Source organism: Notechis scutatus, chromosome 1 (assembly GCF_049901735.1).
Source record: "Notechis scutatus isolate UNSWTSFEM ecotype Mainland chromosome 1, rNotScu1.2, whole genome shotgun sequence".
NCBI classification, from domain to species: Eukaryota; Metazoa; Chordata; class Lepidosauria; order Squamata; family Elapidae; genus Notechis; species Notechis scutatus.
The window spans coordinates 233,978,032-233,996,383 of NC_142009.1; the positions used below are offsets into that span (position 1 = coordinate 233,978,032).

At 39.0% G+C, this 18,352-nt stretch overlaps 1 protein-coding gene across 1 annotated transcript in view; it reads left to right on the top strand.

Annotated features, from left to right (window-relative positions):
- The window catches only part of PKP3 (plakophilin 3), an 86,335-nt gene that overhangs the window by 4,942 nt on the left and 63,041 nt on the right, over positions 1-18,352 (top strand). The gene's annotated exons all lie outside the window — the stretch shown is intronic.

Consider the following 18,352-nt stretch of genomic DNA (forward strand, 5'->3'; position numbering starts at 1 on the left):
GTCATACTCTTTCTCTAATTCAGTAAACATACAATAAGCTTTCCTTCCCACATTCTGACCTCTGTAGGCATAAAGCTTCCCTGCATTTTGCTTGTTGCCACGTACTGTACTCTTTGATTAGAATTTGACCAATCTCCTCCCCATTGACAAACTAAATCCTACAGGATTTGCATTCACTCTCCCTACTTCCCCTTCGTGTAGGGCGAGGTTCTAAAATTTTTTGCCATTAGACCTTTAGTGTTATCTTAATCAGACCTCCCCTAAAAATCCAAACCTCAAAATGAACACAAATGAACTATGAAAAAAATACAATGAAACTTTGGGAAAAATGGATTTATTGCAGGAGTATAACTAAACAGTTTTTCACTCTGCCCTGGTTCAATAATTAAATCTAACTAAAAGTTTTTGTCTGCACCTCATAGTTTGGGAAACCCTGTTTGTCCTTGATTTATGACTGTAATTAAGCCCAGAATTAGAGCTATAAGTTGCTACGGTCATTAAGCAGGTCACTACATGACCAGACCCAATTTTAAGATCTTTATTGCAGCAGTTGTTAAGGTAATGTGGCAGTCATTAAGTAAATGACACAGTCATTAAATGAATCAGTTTTACCCAATGAATATTTTGTGCTGGCAATCAGAAGTAAACACTAGAAGCTGGCAAAAAAACATCGAAAATTATGGTCACATGACTGAGGGACATTACAAGCAGCTATAAAGGTGAACTGTTTGCAAATGTGATCAGGTGACTGCAGTGTGTGTGTCTACACACATGGCCATCAGAAATTCAAAATCAGGTTGTAAGTAGCTTTTGGGGGGGGTGTTGTCATAACTTAGGGCAGATGCTAAGTGACTAGACATAAGTCAAGAACCACCTGTTTAAACATCAGGTATAAATGAAGTCTCCACACCTTTTAACAAATCACCTAGTCACATGGAAGCCACATCAGGATTTTCATATCTGAGTGATATATCTCCAGGTATATTGTGGTATATCCAGTGATATACCACAATTTGTCAAGATTTATCAATATTCCCACAGCATTCCACTATTCCACATTGGTTTCCATCAAAATCATTCTGCATTTTCTTTTCCCCTTTTACTTTTCAGCAGGCCTCGCTTTTGTTGACCACTTCTTTGCAGGTATCTGTTTCCCTCGTTATGCTTTATCCATCACTTTCTCCCATCCACATTTTTGCAGCAATCTTTCTTTTATACACATTTGCTTCTCCTCCAGTGTTTTATTTGATCCTCATTCCCCCAGCCATCCTTTTTATTTTTCCCATTACTGCAACTCTACACGCTGCTATAGTGATTTGTAACGTAATTTTTATCCCTCTGTTCAGTGGTGTGTTGATAAACGTACTGTATAACAGATAGCTCTGCTGCCTCTATTAGCACTGCTACACTGTGAGCTGCCAAAGGACTGATTGTTGCAGTCTGCACTGCAGCTCAGCCCTGCTTCTAACTGGCTCGCACAATTCCAGAAAATTTAACAACTGGCTCGTGTGAGCCTGTACAAACTAGTTCCAGCACATTGCCACTTCTGCTCCAAGTAGCTTCCAAATCTTCTTTCCTCGTGTCCGCTTCTATTCATTCTGTTGGGAAATTAATCTATGACTCATCCAGGACATGCAACTTTTCATCCTATAATCGCTCTACTTTTACTTCTTTTCTTCCTGCCCATTTCATGCAAGGTGTCTTCTTGGTGCTACCATCTTGTCCTAAATTCAGAACTTGACATTCCCTTTTAATGTCCTTAAAATTTTTCTTTCAATCGTTCATCATAAGTAATAAAATCAGTCATCCTTTTCAATTTTATTCCTTTGCTGGTTGTTTATAAATTGTCTTACGTTTAAGTCAGTGGGCAACTATGGCCTCTTTACTACCTGTGAACTTTAACTCCCTGAGTCATCCACAAGTTGTAAAGGGGCCATAGTTGCTGCCCCTTGTTTAAATCATGTATTTGAAATAGGGGTTTTAGTAAGCAGATGCAGAACATAACTTCTATATTCTTTTATTTTTTAAAATTCTTTTATTTTTGTTCAAATGCGTCCTTTTACTACTTTATGCCCATTGCATTCCACGTTGCAACTTCCTTGTGCTGTGGTCCTCCCAGATGGGTTCATGATAATGACTTCCATCACTTCTCATAATTTTGGTCAAATTGAGACACATGACACTTTTTAGTATGGTACAGAATCTGCCTGTAGATATGGTTACTGGTTATACTGCATTTCCTCATAGTAGTAGCAATAATGTCAGTCACATTTTGGTACATAATACTGCACTCCACCAATTTGGAAGTATATTCAGTGCTGAAATGGTCCTGGGCATGAATTGAATTCATGGGATTCAGTCACAGGTTTGGAGTCATCACTGGGCAAATATCAACAACTACTGAGGTGAGATACGCCTCCACACTTCTGTCCTTCTGGAAGAGCCTAAAAGCTTGGCTCTGCTGCTTGGTCTAGGCCCCCGACAGGGGCCTGCTACATTGGGGTTGGCTAACTGGATAGAGGAGATCCCCACCTCCAGGCCACACCCATCCTCTTGGTTTTTACCTTTTTTATTCAATTTTTCTAATGTTAATTATTTTCTAGTATTTTTTTATTTTTTATTATATTGTAAGCCACTGTATCAATGTAGCAATGAGATGGGTGGCCTAGAAATTTAATAAATAAATAAAATAAATAAAATATTCATTAAGTGTTAATATATATATATTATGCACTGGGCACTTTATTATTACTAATCTGACAAGACGTGAGGCCAATATTACTACAGTTCTGCACTTCTTCAGAAATCCAGCGGAAAAGAGTGATAGCCCATTTATCACTCAGCCAGAGTCAGCTAGATAGACTGGAGTCCCCAGAAGCCTTGAAGTTGAATTGCAAAAACAGGGAGCAGTTCCATATAAAAGATGGTAATCTAACTGGTCTGTGAGCAAGCTTCTGTTCCGTTTCCTCATACAATTCATAGCACATGATTGCTAAGGGAATAACAGTGCCCAGTTCATTTATTGTAACAGATGATGACATAAAGATCCCACTAGATTCCTGTAAAACAGCCTATAAATGTGTTTTCATAACCTCCAAGTGCAGACAAACAATTATGTCCTTTTAACAAGCAACTCAAACCTTCCTCAACCATTTAAAACAATCATGGACACTGCATTGGTAACCTATCAAATAATTTGCTTTCTCAGCCGACTAAGAGAAATGTGATGCAGTGTCTATTGAGTGGACAAAGGTCAAAAACCCACTGTTGGCCAGGTAGACACAGGAAGAAAATTAAATGGAATCTTATTTCAAAGTAAATAATTCAAGCTCTTATCTTTGTTTCCGTATTTCACTGTGGGCTGTTAAGGTCCGAAATAATTTCCAATCTGCTGTACATTTTGAAATATATTTATTTTTCCCCAACTGTAGATTTTGTTTAATAGTGGAGATTCAAAGGTTGTCCAATCAAAGGCCAGAAACAGGATGACTTGGTTGCTGGAACTATACACCGTTTTTCTGGTGTCAATATTTCTGCACAATGTTTCTTAAAGCAGTGGTCCCCAACCACCAGGCCCCGGACCGGTACCGGTCCATGGATCATTTTGTACCGGGCCGCCAGTTTGCTTGGGCGCTGCCATCTTGTTTCGACGGCGCTTGAGAAAGTGCTTCCGGGTGAGCTTGTCAGTCGTCGGTTGTTGGAAAGCGGCGTTTGGGTGCTGAAGGAATCCTCATGCCTTAGTTTCGTCGAAGGGGGGGGCGGCGGCTTCGAACGAAGAGCCGTCCCGATGGCGGTGGAGTCTCGCGTTACTCAGGAGGAGATTAAGAAAGAGCCCGAAAAGCACAAAAAAGGTACAAAGGAGGAGTTGAAGGTGGTGGGGAGAAGCGGGGGACGGCTGGCTGGCCGGTCGCTCGGCTCGCCTTGCCTTGGTCGTGCGTGCTGATGCCGGTACCGGTCCGTGGATCATTTTGTGATGCCGGTACTGGGCCGTGGTACAAAAAAGTTTGGGGGCCACTGTCTTAAAGAACAGCTGCAACTCCAGCTGTTTTTGCTCTGTAATAGTTCCCTTCCTGGTTTCAAATGATGATGGCCACCTCCTATTTTCCCCATCGCAATAACCCTATGGAGTGAGTCGGGCTGAGAGAGAGGAACTGTCCCAAAGTCACCCAGCTGGCTTTCATGCTTAAGAGAGGATCAGGATGCTCGGTCTCTTGGTCAGCTCCTTTACCACTACACCAAACTGGCTCTTTTAAATCCTTTTTAAAAAATGATTTTTGTCATCTGATGAATTACTGTATTGTCCCTTTACCAGCCTTACTCCTTGCATTATCCTGCCTACATCCATTGGTAGGACTGATAAAACATACAAGATTGAAATGTGCTTACTTTTCCTAAAAGTAGCTATCATAGTTTGTTTGTTTTTCTTGCCTGTGTCCCCAATGATGTTGTATCTCCAGGCCAAATGTGAGATGGGCTGAATCAACCTTACCTGTTCTGGTGTCTAAGTAATACTGTCTCCATTGTTCTAACCCAATTGAAGAGCAGTCTCAAGATATATAAAATCTACTAATCATCATCACCCACAATGTTGGAGGCTAGTTGGTTGGTGGCAGTGACTGGGAATAGAGTCAGTAAGACAGAATGGAGATTAGTAAGGAAACAGCAAGTTTCATGATATTATATTGGATGGTATTTAAGAGTTTGGCGTGTCCCCTCAATGATTTATGCAAGTTTGGGTTGACAAACAAGAAAGGGGCAAGACTTGGCTACAGAAGTCAAGATTGACAGAAGGACATTAATGTGTTGAGGCATTTAGGCCAGAATTGTCAAATGTGAAAGGGATCATAGCAACCAACCCACTGACCAAAACTGCTTTGCAAGAGCTGTTTGCTTTACTTCAGTTAATGCCAGGAAGCACAGCTTTGGGAGTAAGAGTATGGAGAGATTACGTGTTTGATAACCCCAAAAACTTTAACCTTAGACTGTCTACTATTGACCTCACCCCTTTCCTAAGAGCTCTGTAGGGGGCGTGCATAAGCGCACCAACGTGCCTACTCTACTCAACGTGCCTGTCCTATTGTTTCTTTTTATTTTTCCTATATGTGTCCATTTGATGTATTCATAACTATGTTTATACTTATACCTATTATCTTGTAAGTGATTGACAAATTAAATAAATAAATAAATAAAATAGTCTCTTTTTTTTCTTCTGTGGCAGATAGCTTTGTGTAGAGTCAGCAAAATCAGAACAGGTCAAGCTAGTCCTAGGGTTAATAGAGGGAAGAGATTTAAGTCAGAAGCAAATTTCAGGAGAAGCACATTCTGCCAGAAGCTTCCTCAAATCAGAAAAGACAGCAGGTCTCAAGAAATGAGAATGGCAGGAGGAAGAGAGGGAGCAGCTGATAAGCATCAATGGCTGTAGAAGAATGCTAAGCAAGTGGGTAGGACTGACGGAGTGCCATACCTTCTCACAACCTCCTGCATCTAGAACATCTAGAAATGTTCAACATTCAGTTATTAGTCATTCATTTCCATGGCTGTTCACGCAATCTTAATGGCTGAAGGGGATGGGAGTGATTTATTTATTTATGTATTTATTTATTTGTTTCTCTGCTGCCAACTCTATGAGGACATCTGGTGGATTTCATACACATGTAGAATATAAAAGCAAACATTCAGTTCAAGGTTGTAAACAGTGCCCCTCCCTTGGTGTCCCATTCCAGCAATATGATACCTTATGGAATATTTCTGTTTTAGCTGTTTTCATGAAGACCAATTTGGATCTTTGGGGATAAGCTGTTTCCCAGAACAAAACCCAAGAAATACAATTATTCCAAATATCCTATGAGAGGCCCTTGAATTTCTAATTGCAATGCACACAAGGAATGGATCATTTCTATTTGAAGCAGGTGGTATTGAAGATACCGAGGGTGTTCTGCCCCAACCCTGTTACCAGCAAGAAAACAAACGCAGCAACTCAAACCTTTTCAGCTTTAATCTACAAATAACTTCTTTGTAGATAAAAGATGGTTTGCAGCCAATTAGTTCAACCAGAAAAGCCTTGACAGAATTCTTCAGATAAGCCGGAGTCTCCACACACAATGCTGAGTCCTTAGAACGTTTTTGCTTTCTGCAAAGGCAAAACCTTTTGAAACCAGACTTATATTCCCTGGAGGGAGGGGCCATTACATTGTATCCTTACTCCCAAGTCGCCTGTGCTGCTCCAGCTGTTCTCTTCTATGAATCATCCTGCGCTCACGCGCAGTTGGCACAGGCTCCTCGGGAACCTCCTCATCACTGCTGCCAGCCCCCACAATCCCTGAAGGCAGCAGTCCACTCCCTGATGGTCCTGGCCCCTCATCAGAGTCATCGCTCTCCTCAGCCATCTGTACCTGCTGCCGGCTAACCACAACAGAGGGACAAAATCATGCAGAGTTTCATAGTGATGACCTGCACTTTGAACTAGACTCAAAAACCTATTGGCAACTGTTGCAGCACCCACAACAATAATATTAGGTGTAGGGGGTCTCCAACTCTAAAATTAGGTGAGGGGGGTGTTTCACCTAACAGAGCCACTCTATTTTATACCAGTTGTATTTTTTGAGTACAGTAGTCTGCACAAGCAGATCCACATAAAGCAAACTGCAGAAATCTATGCAGGAGGGGATAAAGGAATGATTAGCCAAATCTGGTGCCCTGCCAAATCTGAGCAAAGGCCCCCACTGTACCAGCTTTAACTGCCTATCCAAGCAGTGACCACGAGTGTAGGAGGTCCCCAAGTGGCAGACTTCCTTCTTTAGATGAGCTGCTATTCCATCCAAAGTAACAATTGAAGCAGATAAGCACCAAATGAGTCTTGGGCAAACAGTGCATCTATTTTGCAGGGATCCAGCTTCAGCTTGTTCTTTTCCATGCAATCATTTACATGATCCAGGCATCAAGTCTATACTTCTGTAGTATCCTATGACTCAGCTCAGGGTGGAGATATGTATCTGGGAACAATATCCACATTGTGGGTTTATGTTGATATTGGAAAACATAGCTTGGAGAAGTGAACCACCCGTATCACCACAGCGTAGGATCAAATGCAAACTCTTCTTTTTGTTTGGTCAAATTAACTTTTGACTTTATTCCACAAAAGAGTCTCCTGGGTTAGACCATGAGAGGCCTCTCCTGGCCAAACTCATTAACTGTTGTGATTGCCTTCATATTCCAAATGCTTGGTAGAACTGCCTATCAGAGAGCCTAGAAATTCCCTAAGTTCTTGCAGAAATCATTATGGGTCAATAAACACTAAGGATGGATTATTCTAATTAATGTCACCACCTCTAGTGAAAGTATCCCTCAAGAAATGATTTGACCACAACAAAAGACTAACCATTAGCCCTCCAACTTCACATTACTACCAGTTGCTTTGATGGCAAGGTTAAATCTAACATGACAACTTTGTGGGTTTAGATCGTGGCTGCCACAGTGGTATGAACTTCTGCTGTCTGTGATTCTCTCCCTAGGTATAAAGATTGTGGTTTTCCAGCACCAGTAGCTGGGGAGATTTTAAAACCAGCTTCTTGATAAGATCTAAGACCTCAGGAATTGTTTTGTAGCAAAGTGGGCAGTGCATAAAGATGATCCCCAATTTGTTTCTACCTCATGATCTGACACATGCCTGTCATCTGAGACATAGGCTTTGGCCAATACCATCATCATCACACCTCCCTATCTTGTGCACTTTATAGTAGAAACTGAAATCCAAAATTGAAGGCAAATCTGACCCCCAAAAAGTATACTCACCCTTGACCAGCTAGGCTTTGATAATGTTATCCATTCAGTTATGTCCAACTCTTGGTGATTCTACAGGCCAGGTCTCTCCACATCTTCCTATTTTGCAATACTTCTTTGGATTATTTTATGCTCTGGCTGGTGTCAGCTTTGATGGTGAGGTTTAGATAATACAAGCCAAATTACCTAGATTTGTAATACAGGCTCATTGATTTAGTGGGCATGTATAAATGAATAAATCTTTGAGGGAGATGGGTGGTACAGAAATGTGAAAAATAATAATAAAAAAATTGGTAGCTAAGCAGTTGTTCTTCTTTTTAACAGAATAATATTTGCATTCAGATCCTGACTGGCTTTGTGCATCTGTAAGCCCTCTCCTCATGCTATTATTTGCATTCCATCCTTTTCCTTAATCGTTAGAGTTTTTCTACGATAAAACAGATATTATTTTATGTTTTTGAAAGATAAAAAGCAAATGGTTGTGTTGAAAGATAAAGGTGAGGCTAAGTCCAAGAGAAGTACTGAAAGATGAACACTGGATTCAAACAGGTTTATTGTGGATTCAGCCTAATTTATCATTCACATTTTATGTGAACTCCACAAAAAATGGTAAAGATGTTGTGCCCATAATTTTTGAGAACAGAAGAGGAGATAATCTCCATAGTTATAGATACCAGTAACATTACTTTTCATTTTTAAAGAAATCTGATTTTAATATGAGGTAATTATTTTACAGGCAGATGAATCTCCGCCCAAGTATAACATTTTAAATGGATAAGTTAACTTTTTAAATGGATAAGTTATCTTTCAGATATTGATTTTTTAAAAATCAATATCTGAAAGAGTGCTAAGGCACCAAAGTAATCACAAAGAATATTTATAACCATGATATTGCAATTAAATATATCTATTGCTGAGAGGAAATATTTCCACTTCCTGTCATCTTAACAAAATGATTTACGGTGACAGTGACAAAAACATTATTTTAAAATGGTTTTTTAATTAGCATTATTAGTATGGCATGTCCATAATGCTATAATGCTACTTCAAAAGAAAAAAAGATCTGTGCTATTCTTCTATTGTGCTAATAAAAGAGTCATTTAACATGATCTTTCTAGTCACCATCATCAATCATCCCTTGAAATAGCATTGAAAATGGAAAAATGTGCATGTGTTTACCACAACTTGCATATGGGTACATATAGAAATACATGCAGAGAAAGTCTTAATAGAATTCAACAAATATGGACATGAATAGAACATAGAGTTGTAGCTCATTTATTTCATTCCTTTCTTGTTTTTCCTCTAAACATTTCAAAAATTATGCCCACAGCCTTCATCCACCTCCATCACAAACATTACCCATGTCCCATACAGGCACCATATGTTCTTTGTAACACAATAAAATGCAGCATCCTTGAACTGTGCAAAACAACAACTACCATTATAATAGAGAGGAATGACTGAAAACTTGTCAGTTGGAAAACACCCATCTGTTTTCATAAGAGAGAAGAAAACCAATTGCTTCCTTGACACTCATCTGCTCCCTTTGCAGCTAGGAATTCACTTAGATCTTGGAATGGCTGTAGGGAGATTCCCAGGCTTGGGCTGGGTGTAACCAACCACAGGACTTGTACACAAGATTTAACTTGCACATGGAACAATTGCTAACTGCAGTGATTGCCAGATTTGGCTGCATTTCACACTGGAAGATGCTTTCCCAGAGCACAACAACTGTCAACTTTAGGAAGTTTTATCTGTTTTATTAGGAATGATTTGTTGCTGCCCAAAATTCATGCTAGTTTGGGGAAATGCTACTCTGGGCATGGACAAAGAGAAGGCTTGAGTAAAAACAAGCCCATTGGGTGGTACATGAGAAGAAACAGAACTACCTGGAGTTAGAGGTGCCTCCAACCTGAATCTGAGTACCTGAGGCGTGTGCAGTTTGTTCAGGGCACACTTGCCAATTTGCTTTTAAGGGAGGGTGCTTTTAAAAGTAGATTGCGGGATGATTTCAGAAAGCAGCATTGCTTCTCTAGCTTAAATTAAATTCCTTATATTCCTATCCATCTGGCATTTTGAGACAAAAAATGAGCTGGCATAGAGTAGAAAATTGATTTTGAAAAGAAGAAGAGGCAGGTAAAGGGAAAGAAGGTGAATTTTATCTCTCCCCACTTTATTTTTAGTGCTAAGTGGACACATATCCTTACAAAGGGAGGGAGGCAGAGGGAGAAGGAGAGACACAGAGAGAGAGTTATTACAGCTGATTCAGATACATTAATCAATATACACAATTCTAATTTGACAGCCCTAAGACAGGGCTGTCAAACTCACGGCCCGCAGACCAGATGCGTCATGCGCTGGCCACGCCACACCCAGTTTAGCAAAGGGGGGGAAAGTCCTAATACGTCACGTGACAATGCCGTGACGACTCAAGTTTGACATCCCTGACTTAAGGGGAAATCGTATTGATTGTCAAAAGAAGCCAAGGGACCTGGGATCTCTCCAGGCAAGGGACCTTGGATCTCAAGATGGTCTACCTCTGCCAAGCCCATTCATCCTCTTGAAGGAGAGGTCAAGAGTCACCCTTCAGGAAGTCTTGTAAGGGTTAGACCAGAGGGTGAGACACTCATAAATTCCAGTCTTTCTGCTAAAATCAGCAAACACAACCTTTTCTTTCTTTCTTTCTTTCTTTCTTTCTTTCTTTCTTTCTTTCTTTCTTTCTTCTTTCTTTCTTTCTTTCTTTCTTTCTCTCTCTCTCTCTCTCCTCTCTCTCTCTCTCTCTCTTTCTTTCTTTCTTTCTTTCTTTCTTTCTTTCTTTCTTTCTTCCTTTTTTTGGCACATCTATTTTTTTAAAAATTTCTGTTTGAAACACTGAAAAATCTGTTAGGTTTGCATAATACATTAAATAACATTGGATGGTAGTTTATTATTCAACACAGTGTGAGATCACAGCCTTTAGCATAGCGTGTGGTTAAGTCACAACATAGCTTGTTTGAGCTTAACAAGCTCAACAACATAAATTCACCAATAAGGTTTGATGACTTTACACTGTACTAGGGGTTAGCATGTTCCTAACCATTTCAGATTAAAAAGGAAGTGTACTATATTAAAATGCAGAATCTTTCTACTCCTTTTGAAAAGAGACTAGTTACTGATCACATGGTACTTTTGGCTCATCTCCTCCCTGTAAAAGTCAAAATTCTTCGTCATGGCCACATACAAAAGGATGGAACTGGATCTGTTCATTGTTTCTTAAAATGAATGAATTACCATGGGGCCACCCTGTCTTTTAGTTATGTTTATTCATGGTGCCTAGAGCCAAAATAAACACATTTTTACATTAAAATCAGTACTACATTTTAGATATGTTCTGATTCTCTCTATTCAAGTTCCTGGAATGTTTGATTCCATCTTTGATGGCTCAAACATTTTTACAGGGTTCGGGTGGCAAAAATAGCAAATATCTTGAACACATTTAATGAGAAATATTTTTTTAAAAAAAAACTTGTATTATGTTGTATCAATGGCATTTATGGTATTTTAGTATTTTCTGTTGATATGCTTGTTGATACTCATCCAGTATTGTGAAACTAGAGTGGAAAACAAATTATGTTAACAGATAAATCAAAACATTAATAAATAAGATGCTAACATGAGATAAAAATAGTTCAGAATGGAAGTCCATAAAAAATCTTATTGGGAACTTGGGAAATGATCCAACAACCTAGCCAGAAGGCTTCTTAACACCATGGCTTCTTAGCACCATAATCACTGGTGTTCAGAAACCACGGAGAGAATCCACCCAGTTGAATGCCCCCATTTCTACAGTGTTAGTTAAAAGCATCTCACAAAGCGACCAAAGCACTTTCTACCTCAAAATTAGATCTGAAACCTGTTTGAAATGGATCTAGAGCAGAGATTTTCAAACTTTTTCAGACTGCATAATCCCAGAGCCATGATCAAAAGGCAAAATTCTAGTGATAGAAAATTGGCAATAAATAAAAAGTTTGCTTGTTTGTAATTTGTTTAATCAACTGTATATATTAAAGGAGGATTTGTGCTTATTTGGATATAGTTTTCTGCCCTTAAACTCTCACAGGATTCCCATCAAGTTCTCATGGAAACCTAAGGTTTTATGGAGTACGTGGACAGGCTGTGTATATTGTTTATAAGGAAATGCAGCTGCAGTGATTAGAAAGGTGATGAATGGAAAAAAAAAAAACAGAGAGCAGAGTCACATTGGAAACTGAGATAATATAAAGTGCATGGAACAGGAATTAACAATATTAATACTTTTTCTCTGTATCTGTAACTTTCATCTGGATCCTAAAATGGGTTTAAAGAGGTGGGCCAATTTCAGTCTTCTAATTTATCTACATTATAGTTTCAGTCATTACAAAGCCATATCAGAGAGGAGTAAAATTGTGCTTTACTAACTTAACAGACAGCATATTCTTATAGTCTCATCATTCTTCTAGAATAAAATACGTTATGGATAGTTTTGCTTTAGTTACTATATTGTAATTTCTGAATACTATGCAGTGAAGAATCTTGAGCTAGGCCTTCCAAAAAGGATTGGGACTTTTAGCAAGCCATAAAATCTCTGCTGTTAATAACATACGGCTAATACAGTATGCATTAGTAGAGTCCTTAGTGCTTTCTGAACTTGGTTATTTTCATGCAAACATTTGATTACCAGGTAGTGGTGGGAATCAAATTTTTTTACTATTGGTTCTGTGGGCGTGGCTTGGTGGGTGTGGCAGGGGAAGAATATTGTAAAATTTCTAGTCAGAGGTGGTATTTTCCATTTCTCTGAACTACTCAAAATTTCCGCTGGTGGTTCTCCAGAACTGGTCAGAACCTGCTGAATACCACCTCTGTTACCAGGTCAGATAACATCTTCAGTACTAGAATGGAGTGGGTTGCTTTTTGTTTATATGCAATAGCTTGCCCTGTCAATGTTGCGTATGTGTATGTAGGGGGGAGGGATGTTTCTCCTTGTGAAATGTTTGATTAAGTTGTTATTCACTGCTTTTTTGTCTGATATTAATCCCTGCTTATCTGTGTATTGATTGCTGGCAACAGGTGATCTAATCTTTTTGTTCCCTTTTTTGTTTTTTATTGTCTCTTTTGAATGGTGTATAAATGTGGTTTATCTCTATATGCCTGTTGATGGCTTGATATGCATCGATCTGATATTTTAAAGGCAGCAGGGGATTGTTAACAGTGACAATGGGAAGTCTGGCTCTTAACAAGAGCATAGGGTCACCAAATTAGATGGGTATGAGGTAGAATAAAACCCAATGGGGAATTGACCAAAGGCCTAAGGTGGCAGACAGGAAATAATTCTGTATGGAATGGTAACCTGTAATGAAATGTCTATAGTTAGAGATAATGGTAGACTCCAAAGATACTTTTTTTAAAAACGGATTGCTGAAGCAGGAAATGAGACATAAAATAACATAACAAAGGACAAAAGGTCTCTCCAGCCCAGCAATTTATTTCCTCATAATCAACCAAGTCCCCACTAGTATTCTTTAGCTACTTGTATTCAGAGTCATATGTTTACATGTGATTCCAAGGGGAAAAAACCACACACAATGCATCTTCAACTGTAAGTCTCTTCAGTAGTTGAGGACTACCTGTTTTCAAAAGCAAAACAAAACTAAGAGTCTATTTAAGGATATTTTCTGCAAACAATCTCATTGAGACAATAGAAGACCTCAGCTCAGCCTTCTGCTATTGGGCAGTGCTGCTTGTGTCTTACAGGAACTGAAATCTAAGAGTGCCAGTTGGCGAGTCTGCCTTAAGGAACATTGCCTGTCAATGTGGATATTCTTGACCTAGGTTGACGAAGAGACATGCTCAGGGTCCAATAGCTTCATGCGTATCTAGTCCAATCTCCACTTACTGTTTTCCAGCTATAATTCCCAGATTTTGCAGCCAACACTGCTACTGTCTGGAAAATTGGGAAATTCTTATACATTTGGAGGGAGCCCAACAGGGGACATAATCTAGTCTTGCTCCAGTTGTACAGCAGAACCACATCAATCGTTGCTGCAGTTCTTTGTGGATATCAATTCAATTAAAAATATGCTGCTTTTTACATGCTAAAAGTGCTATTGAAAACAGCAGCAGTTCTTGGTATTCATAATATTGATGCAAACTGTCCTCCATCTGCCCCTTCCGTTGCCATCTGCTATGATTTTACTGTACTCATGCATGAAGTCACAGTTTTCAATGACAGCTCATAGTTTTTCACTGGCTAAAACTCTCAAATGGCCTCATCTTGTGTTTCGCATTCATGGCTAAACTGCTTCCGTACTCCAGTATAGACAAAAAGTGTATTGATTGCCCTGCAAGACTGCCTCGGAAGGCTTTTGTGACTGACTGTGAGAGAGAAATTTGAACTGAAGGAAAAACTGAATGGCACCACCTGGAAAAGCAGGCAGGTGGATTTCAAGAAACCGCTTTTGAATGGGCATTTTTATGTGTAGATTGTTTAAATGTCCCAGGATTAAACCCATTGTCCTGGGTTATTCGGCTGTTTATGAGGATGAGGGGTTAAATAATAAGCTCAATTAAAAAATTGTTTTTTAAGCCAAGAACAGGCTAGCATTTGAAGTAAATCTGGCACACATCAAAATTTGTCATGCTGAAATTAGAATTTTGTGCTTTATGATGCTATGAATACATCAACCCTCTGAGATTTCTGGACATTTCTGATAACAGAGAATTCTAGAGGCACAACAGGAAAGGACCCTAGGCCACCATTTGAAATCCAAAGGGCACTACAAAACATTACACAACATCCCTGAGAGGTGGGTATTCTCCAGCCTCTCCAGACACTCCTTTTGTAGGAAATCTACTTAAGCCTACATGTACCATCTCACTAAGATCATCTTAACTCAGGATTGGTAATCATGTTCCCAGGGGTTAGGAAATTTTGTATTATTCAAACAGAAACTTTTGCCTAGCAAATTTTGGGCAGTTCTAAATTAAACATAAAGTGCAATGGTAATAAATAGGTTTTATTCAATGTTTTATAGTCTATACTCTGGACCAGGGGTTTCAAACTCAATTTCTTTGAGGGCCACATCAGGGTTGTGTTTGACCTCGGGGGGCCGGGGGTGGTGGATGTGGCCAGGGTGGGTGTGGCCAGGGGTGGGCATGGCCAGGGATGGGTATGACATGGGACTCGTGTTGGGGGCACCTGTGCTGGCCAAGTGCTAAGGCAGGATTTCCCTGAGACTTCCCTCAGTCTCATTATAATCTCCTTCCTTCCTTCCCTTTTCCTTCCATCTTCATTCTTTCTTCTTCTTTCCCCTTTATTTTTCCTTCCTTGCTCTCTTCCCATCTTCCCTTCTTTTTGTCTTTCCTCTTTCCCTTTCTCCCTTCCTGTCTTTTCTTGCATACTTCCAGCACCCCATTTTCCGCTGCAACAGCCTCCTGCATCCCTCTGCCAGTGAAAATGAAGCTCAGGGGCCATGTGTGTCCCCCCCCCCCCAGCTCCATTTTTGCAGGAAGAGGTACTGCAGGCTGGTCCTTTGCTGTTTCCAGGCTGGTCCTGCGGGCCAGATCTAAGCGCTCTGTGGGCTGATCCGGCCCGCGAGCCTTGAGTTTGACACCCCTGCTCTGGACAATCCAGGAATTCTCTTGGATTTCCGCAATATTTTTTAAAACTAATAGCAAGCAATATTTCCTAAAATAAAAATGGTAATGGCGCACAATCTTTCCTTATACTGGGCAACTCCAAGAAAGTATTGAATAGTTTCTTTATCAAATAAATGAAACCTTTATTTTCAGCAATGTGCAAGGTTCCCTTAATTGATTAAGTGTACCTCTTGCAGGAAAAAGCAAGTGAAAATGGTTTCATACAAGCAAGCTTTTTTTAAATGACTAGCATAATGTAAGGTTCTGAGAAAAGCCAATGTGAATATACCTAGCCTGGGGCCATGTTGGATGTTAAATTCATAGTCCAAACCAAGAGAGCAGTTGCTGGTTAAAAGAGAAGTCAAACTTGTACCCATACTGCAGAGCAATATAAAGAATAAATGATTTCCTGTGTGTCCTGAGGCAACATTAATAATGTTTGTATCATATATATTGTATTGTTACATGTATGTATGTATGTATGTATGTATGTATGTATGTATGTATGTATGTACCTCTTCCCTGGTCCAACATCTCAAAGCCACAGGACATGAGATTGACTTTAAAAATACCAGAACTATCGCCAAAACTGAACACTTCAACAACAGAATAATCAGAGAAGCCATAGAGATAGAAAAACGCCCACACAGCATGAATAAACAAGATGATACCTCCCACCTACCAGCCATTTGGAAACCCGCCCTCACTAACAAACGAGTACCTAACATGAAGAATGACACCAGACCCACACCCACAAGGGCCACACAAGATGCTACCATCACACCTCCACGTAGAAAGCAGACTCACACCCACACAGATGATGAGACACGACCACGGACCAGAAGCCGTACCACAGCTGTATCACTACCCGCTTCAAACCCCTCCAACCCATACATGAAGCGAATGGACGCCCACCATGAAGATGTGGCATGACCATGAACGCGAAGCCAAATAACAGGATCACAGCTCACCAGCTCAAATCCCCCGGCAACTAAGACTAACCTGAGCACAACCAAGCCCCCACTTGAACAGAACACACCCCCAGCCAATCAGAACACAGCCAACCCCCCAACCAATCAGATCACAGCCAGGCCCCCAACCAATGAGAACACACCCCCACCCAATCAGAACACAGCCAATCCCCCACCCAGTCAAGACGTACTCCCACTGGCAGTTAAAAGAAAAAACAGCTGCAAGCTCACATTACTCCAAGAAGCACAAAGCTGAAGACACAAGCCTGAAGATGACGAATGAGATTTCGTCGAAACGTCGCCAAAATACTTCCAATTTTACGCGGGAGAAAACCCGAATAACCAAAGATATATATATATATATAGATATATAGATATATAGATATAGATATAGATATAGATATAGATATAGATATAGATATAGATATAGATATATAGATATATAGATATAGATACACACACACACACACACACACACATATATACATATACATATACATATACATATACATATACATATACATATACATATACATACATACATACATACATACATACATACATACATACATATATATATATATATATATATATATATATATATATATATATATATAAACTGAGAGTGAATAGAGGATTAAAGATTTTCTTTTCAAAACTAGGCTGTCCCATAAGAAAAATATCATCTTTGGTGACAATGCTCTGTATGTAAAACAATTTGAAAGGAACAAATAGAAGGAAAAGAGAGAAAAAAAGCATAGCACAAAAAAGATTTACAAACATAAAATTAAGTAAATTGAGTATACATTATCAGAGTAATATTAGTTTAATTAACCAAACTGAAAACCCATTTTAAAACTGCGGATCATTGTCAAATTAAATAGTGGGTATCAATAATCAAAACAACATAAAGGGTAAACATGAGTGAAAAAAATTACTTGTACCTAATCAATTTTTAAAAAAATCTATCCTTCTTTAACATATAATCCAAAAATTAAATACTAAAATGTTTATATTAAAACAAACCCATATTTTAAATCAGTAGTGGGATTCAAAAATTTGTGGGCAGGGCCAATCAGAGGTGGTATTTGCCGGTTCTCAAAATTACTCAAAATTTCCGCTACCGGTTCTCCAGAACTGGTCAGAACCTGCTGAATACCACCTCTCTTTTAAATGTGATAACAGACTTATAATCCCCAAACATCTTCCATGTTAAATTCTGTGTCAGATTTATTTTTCAGATTTGAAATGTTAGACATCAAGGTATATTCCCATAACTACATTTGTGATTTCTGTACAGGAAGAATTTGTGTGCTTTCCAATGAAAGACATAGAATTTTCTAGCAATTAGTATACTAAATAGTGATAACATAGTACATACAGTATAATTAAGTACATAGCTATAATGTAATACATATAATACAGCACATAGTTAATATGTATAAAGCTAGCTTGGTATATTAAATATATAATACAGCACATAGTTAATATGTACAAAGCTAGCTTGGTATATTAAAATGTAATATTTATGCTAACATAGTTTTTATGGCAGGGTTGACCATTTGATGACCAGTCTAATTCAGTCTAATTTTCTGATGTCCTAACATTTCTCCAGCATCTATGGCTGGTAAATTCAGAAGCAAAATAAGCTGTTTCATAGTGTCCCCCTTGGCAGCTGATAACCAAATGAGCAAGGATTGCCAAGGCTCTTGTATTTATAACAGCTAATCTGATTTCTGATTGATATTTCCAGTTCAGGTGAAGCTGCTATAAATCATTTTTGATGCTGGTTAATTAAGGGCTGTTTAATTTTAATATAGTGATCTAGTCTTTATTGACCTTCAAATTACCTTCCTTATTGTTAAAATTGTTGCAGTGTTTATGTATCTCAGTAGCTCCTATAGGCAGCTGCACATGCTACTTTGACCTACTTGCCATTTTGAAAA